Below are 7,308 nucleotides of genomic sequence, written 5' to 3' on the forward strand. Positions count from 1 at the left end.
AGGTATAATATAATTTCTAAAATCACAGGAATAATTTATAATTTAAGTAAATCTTAAGAGGTGTGTTTGTAATTTACACTAAAAATAAATAATAATAAATTTAATATTATAATTTGTATATTGGTTAAGTGATTAGTATGTATTTAATGAAATCCAATGCCTTAGGTTTAAAATTTATTTACGCTTTGTATGATAATTTTTTTATTTTAATATATATAATGTTGCCACCTAGTATGAGGAGACTTCACTAAATTAATTTTTATTTTTATTTTTATTTTAGGATAAATTACATTTACTTCCCCTGAGGTTTTTGACAAATATAGAAACCTCCCATGTAATTTGAATAATTACAGTAACTTCCCTTACCTTACCTAACAATATCAAGATTTCCCCAAACGTGACTGCCGTTAGAAGATCTAACAGAAAGTACTGATGTCACTCATTATAAATTATGAATTGTTAAAAATACCCTTATTGCTTTCTAATTCATCCAACTTCTACAGCTTCACTGCCTTCTAATTCACCTTCTACTCCTGTCATCATCAATACCAACCCATTTACGATTGCAGAACCTCCCACAAAATCAGAAATATACATAAAGGTATATATATGTAAGATATTTATGTATACATATATGTATATATATGTGTGTGATATATATATTGATTAAATACATATATATATATATATAAAGGTATATATATGTGTGTGTCTGTGTGTGTGATATATATTGATTCAATTCTCTGTTTTATGTTTGACATATATAGGGTTTGATCACGCCGTGTCGGAAGGAAGAGTTCGAGAAGTCACCATCGCCAACGGAGAAGCGGAGGAAATCGAGTGACAGAGACTAGAGAATCGAAGCGTTTAGGACCAAGCTGTTGTTCTGTAGTGACCCTGATTCTCGTCTTAGTCATGCTCATGTGCATCTGCATGTTTTGTTTTGTTAAGCTTGCACTTGTGGTTTTGACTTGTTTTGCCTAACGTAAGGTTTCCGTCTTGTTTTGTACCTATGTGTTTTGGCTGAGTATTGTTTGTACGTCTTATCCCTTGCTTGGTGTGTGTAGCCGAGGTCATCTTAAGCCTAGGTCACACCTTTGGACCTTTTACACCTAGGACCATCTTGGAATCACTTTGGCTGACCTCCACCTTCACCCTGGCATATTGGCTGAGATGTCGTCATCCAGGCCGAAGTGTGCATCACCTAGGCCGAGATGTGTATCATCTAGGCCGAGATATTATCACCTAGACATCCTAAATCTTTGATCCCTGCACCTGGTGATCTTGTTCATGGATTGGTATGACCTAGGGCGAAGTGTGGCACATCTAGGGCGAGGTGTGGCACAGCTAGGCCAAGTGTTAACCTTCCTAGCCGAGATCATTGAGACCTTACTTGCCGAAGCCTTGTCCTAATCCGAGGTCCTTACCTGCCGGAGTGCCCATGTCACCTTACTTGCTGAACACCCTTCGTCATGCTCTTGTCTTGTCATTCAGTCACTTTTTTTAGGAAACCCAATCCAGCAGTGCCACGTGCTCTAGCAGAGGGTTAAGTCAGCTGACAGTGAGAGAAAACATATCATTGTGTGTCATATTTTGCATGGTAGAGAGAGAAGCTCTAGGAAGAAGATGAAGAAGTTCTTAGAGTGAGAATAGATTTCCAAGCTTGATCTTCACATCTTGAAGTATTAGATCCGTATTTTGAGGTTAGATTCTTGATATGCTCTTGTTGTTCTTTACGTTCATCTGACCGCATTGTATGATCTAGCATGATTCATGAGCCATGCATTGCTTTAAAGTTCGGTTTTAGAAAGAGAAAATGATGTTCTTGTGTTCTTGAAATAAAACCATGTTTTGATCCGAAAGTTTGTATCAAGATCCATGTTTTTGTATTTGTTTTCATAAGATCTTCAAGTATGGGTACCCAGGTCCATGTTTTTGAACTCATGCTATGAAATCTCAGATTTTGCAGTAACAAGTTATGATTTTTGCATTCATGTTCTTCGTGTTCTTCAAAGGGAAACCCAGGTTTTCCCGACTTCATTTCCCCTTGAATGTGGTCATCGGGACCATACCTCGGCCAAGAGGTGTGGGACCTCGGCCAAGACCTGGTTGGTACCCAACATGTTTTCTGAGATGAAAAGCAGTGTTTTAACTTCCAGCATGTTTTGTTTTGACTTGACCTAGTTTTGAAAGAAATGCTGAGATCATTTCCTGTCATGTAAAGCTGGTTCTAAGGGTGCATTTCATATCCATCTTTAAGCATCTCTTCTTGTCTTCTTGAAATGCATTCAGTGGAATTTATTATGTGCTTGTAGGCCTTGGATCCTTGCTTGTAATCCTCTCACCCAAAGAGCTATGTGAGTGGTATTTTTAATAAAGTTATGTTATAAAGTTTTGATAAAGCCTTAATTCGTTTTTAGAAAAGTATTTGATTAAGCATGAATGATTGTCCCTAGTTTTGTATCTAGTATTATATTGTTTTGATGATATTCTGGGAAAGTCCTTAGTGCTAGGGGACTATAATGCAACCGCACCCTTGTTTTAAAAGTCCTTAGTACCAGGGGACTATAATGCAACTGCACCCTTGTTTTGCCACCAATGGTTTTCCGCGTAGGTTTGTTTGTCCGGAATGTCATATTGATGCTAGTAAGCATCCCTTGAAGCTTTGAAAGATTTGACAGATGGACTGGGTTCATCCTTTGATTTTGTACAAGATATGTTATGTATTGTTTAATAAAGATCTTGATTATCAGTCATGCAAACCTTTATTTCTAATATCATTCACTGAGTATCCAAGCTCACCCTCTCCTTATATATATGTAGGTGACGAGCAAGAAGGCGATGACGCCTAGATGTGTTTTGCATGATGTTTGGATTCATACTTTTGCTAGCATCTTGAAGATTATGCTTCTTGGCTTTGTATTTCACCTCTTTTGTATATGTCGGCTTGAGAAGCCTTTTGATCAAGATGTAATATGTACTTTACTTTTATCTGTATTCAATTTATAGACCATGTTAAGATGTATGTCATTTCATTTAATCTATGCACAGCTCTTATGAACTAATTAGATTGAATCTTATCGCTTCCGCACTTGTAAGCCCCATATGTATACTTTGATTGTGTGTGAATCCTTATAAGTTGGCCTTTGGTAATCTTAGATTACTGGCCATCACGGCACCATTCTATTAGGGGCGGAATGGAGTCGTGACATGTTCGATCTCCAGACTGTGGCTAATAAGATTAAAGATGCGATTTTGAGGGAAGGTTCAAAGGAGAAGAAGAAACGGCCTGCGGCGGCAGCAATAGTCGCGGCTTCAATACCGGTGAAGAAGGTAGAGATCGAAGCTTCGAAGCTGTGGAATTTGACAACGAGATGACACCCCAAGCTGAAACGAGCTCGAGAGTAGAGGGAGATCCCGAGAGACCCTCGACGGGACTGCGATTGTGTGAGGTGGAGACAGAGTAGCTGTCGTAGGCGTCCTAGTCGCAGTCGTTGTAGAGGAGGAGGTTGTTGGTGGCGTAACGGACAGAGACGGGTTCGGAGCCACAGTTGTCACAGATCTAAGATCGGAGATGCTTACGAGAGAACGGAGGGGCAGAGGAGGCAAGATGAAGGAAAAAGGGGGACAGAGTATGATGTTAGTGAGGTAGGTATGAGAGATATAGGAATTAAAGGGTATTTGGTCTTTTTGTGTTCAAATGAAAGGGCAATTTGGTCATTTTGTATAACTAAGTAACGTTGTTTGTGCAAAATTAAAAGATTGGGGGAATCTAGAGAATGTCAGGTAAAGTAAGGGAGATTATTGTAATTATTGAAACCACAGGGGAGGTCCCTGTATTTGTCAGAAACCTCAGGGGAGGCAAGTGTAATTTACCCTTTATTTTAATATATATAAAGTTGCCACGTAGTATGAGGAGAATAAAATTTTACTAAATCAATTTAAGCCTTCACTTAATAATAGTATAGAAGATGATAGTATAGATATTCAATGGTGTTGGGCGGTTCATTTTCAGATCAAGTCGGGTCGGGTCGAATTGGGTAAGCCCTAACCCCTAACCCACTCCAATTCTTCCCATTCTCAAAATAACCCATTAATATGTTGAGGGATTTAAATTAGCAGTTTAAATAGATTATGTGAGTTTTTTTTTTTTTTTTTTTTTTTCAGATGGAAAAAGCCATGAGAATACAACTTTAATATACAACTTTAGTGAGGCTACAACTTCAAATTTTGAAAAATGATTTAAATGGTCATGTTTAGATTGTTAAAAATCTTGATAGATGTGTAAAAAGTATGTACAAAATGTGTAATAAAGATATAAAAATTATATTTAAATGCTAATTTTTTTTATATTTTCTTATTTCTATTGACGTTTCAATGGATAGTCATAAATATGATCCTTGATTTTCTTCACAAATCTAATCAAATTTTTCTATTTATTACCAATTTCAATACAAAATTTGCAAGTTAATAAAATACACGAGGCTAATCAAATTAATATGCAAAACAATGAAAGTAGGCAAAGGAATATATGTAGTAAAATGAGGGATGGATGTCATCTTATTAATAGTATTAGAGTTAGGTTTATGTGTGGACAAGTGCAAAGCAATTTGGCAAGTTGGGTTGATTTGTAAAGTTGTTGATAAATTTTAAATTATATGTTTAATTATCTAAATTACTGAACCTAATCCATTCACATTTTCAAGCTGCACTTGATCAATGGGTAGACTTTCTCTCTCTCTCATTCCCTCTCTCAAGGCAATAGAGTATATTTTAAGGACAGAAGGTGGGATCAACCTCGAGTGAAAATTTCTTTTGTGGGTAAATAAAAAGGCAAATTTTACTTACACAACACATTTATCTTTTCACAAGGAGATTCTATTTTCACACATCAAATGTTCTTTGTGTACATCATTTCTCAAAACACACACTTAATAAATTTGAAATCTCATTTTCTACTTAATACACAACTTATTCTACCAAAAATGTCGTTATCTCCTTCATTCTTCACACCACCATTACCACCAATCTCTATCACCTCCAGTTGTCCCCAACTGCCACCTCTGGCTGTCGTCTTCCTCTACTATCGTAGCCCTATCTCTACCGCCGACAACCGATAACAGTCTCGACCGTCATTACTAACAGAAAGGGAGATTTGAAAAACCCAGATCTAGGGTTTAAAGAGAAGGAGAAGAGATGAAAGGTGAGGTTGGCTATAGGGGTGAGAAAGATGCTGCGAGGGGGTGCTGGTGTGAAGACGGTGCAATCGCGATTGCAACCAATAACAGAGCAATCTCAATGATAATGAACAACGGGAGTTAGGAAGAGGGCTAAAAAAGGTTGCTGGAGAAGGAGGAAGGTTGGGAGGAGAAACGATGGTTTGATGGCGGCGGTGGCGACGACAATAGTGGTGTGTAGCAATGTTAGGGTTAGGACGACAGTGTCTGGGTTGCTGTTGGTAGTAAGTGTAGTTGTTAATGGAGGTGGCAAGAAAGAGGGGAAACTGTGGAGGGACGACGACCGGAGGCAAAGGGTTGGGGAGGGGGTAACGACAACAATAACTTAGGTTTTTTGTTGGAAATATGAGGGCATTTTGGTATTTTTATTTTAGGACAAAAATGTAATATACAAAATATTCATTAAGGGGGTATTAGGATGATCTAAATAAGTATACTTTTTTGACTTTCTACGAAAAAAATGAAAACTATGGGTTGGGTTTGAACTAATGTAGTAGAGAAGTGATATAACCCAAATAAGATGATTTTGACCCAAATAAGATAATAAAAAAAGTTAATAGACTTATAAAAGAAGTTAGTAGACTAGCTGAGCTCTTCTTATAACTCTAATGCTTGTGAGTAAGTAACTCTTTGGAAAGCCTTGTCCTTTAAAGGAAGGAAAGCAAGCCCCTTTTTCTATAAAGCAAAGCTATTGGATTCAAGCTAGAAAGCAAATGGATAGGGACATCGGTCGCGCATTTCGGTAGCAGCCTATTGAGTTTCATGTTTAGGTGCGATTCCCTTCCTTTTTAATAGATATCTTCTTTCCTTTAGAACTCTAATACTTATGGTGAAAGGAAGTCCCTGAAATGAAGGTAACGGCTGGCTAGCCCCTACTACTATAAAGGCAAAAGGTAGCGAAGTCTCATATACCATAAAGCCATGAGCAGCATCGGGTAGGCGATAGTGGCTGAGGTAAGTATTCTGTTCTTAAGCAAAGTCGTCCTCTCCCTTCCTCTTTAGGGCCCCTCTCATCTGGCGACTCAACCTCTTTCATTGACTATTTTAGCACATGCCAAACACCCCCTAAGTGTATGGACTAAGGTAATTTGGCGTGTGGAAATAGAATTTTCCCTCTTCACACCCTCTATTTGAGATTTTTTTTATTTAATTTTACCCATATGTGAAATTACCTTTAAGGACAAAATAAAAAAATTAAATAGATATGATTATCTCTTTATACCCATTACACTTTAATCCTTACTTATTTTCTTCCTTTTTTATTCTTCTTCTCTACTGTACATTTACTTTCAAAAAAAATAAGAATCATAGTGTTTTGATCATAGAAGAAAGTAATGGACGAAGAAATGGTGTGAATGATCAGCAAAAAGTAAAATGGTGAGTTTTTTCCTTTCTTTTTATGTTTTCATTTCATTTTTTACGAGAGTTGTTCGGCTTTTGTTCAAAGTACCAGAACCAAACAAAATCAAATAGCCTAGAATCACACTGTCGAACAAAAAATACATATCTAATAACCCACTACCAAACAAAAAATACTTGTTTCAGTAACCTACTGCCGAACAAAAAGTACATGTCTAGTTACTTACTGCCAAACATTTCTAGTTTCATTTTTCTAACATTTTTTTTTTTGAAGGATTATGTTTCTACTCATTTTAGTAAGGCCAGTGCATTGTTAATGGACTATACAGATGAGGTTTATTAGATTTATCTGTTTCTTGGTCATCCAGTACCTCCGATAGCAAATAATTGGATGCGCTTTCATCACTCGTGTGCTAATGGATGGAAAAAAGCATATACTACTCGTATTGATCAATTTCGTACACTTTTCAGCTCTGATGTAGTAACTACTGGAACTATCAACATAGATGGATTGTGATAATATCTTAGTGTGTCTTTATAGATGCTTTTATTGACAGATTTGAAGATAATTGTATTGATAGATTTTATAAATAATTTTATAGATGTTTGTACACTTCATATTTTAATAGATGCTAGATATTTTAAGGAAAGTAAATCTGTAAACGTGCGGCAACAGATAATTGGAAAAATCTAGTTTGTCCGGCAACATGAC

This window comes from Camellia sinensis, chromosome 4 (assembly GCF_055761805.1).
Source record: "Camellia sinensis isolate YWXY chromosome 4, ASM5576180v1, whole genome shotgun sequence".
In the NCBI taxonomy this organism is placed as follows: domain Eukaryota; kingdom Viridiplantae; phylum Streptophyta; class Magnoliopsida; order Ericales; family Theaceae; genus Camellia; species Camellia sinensis.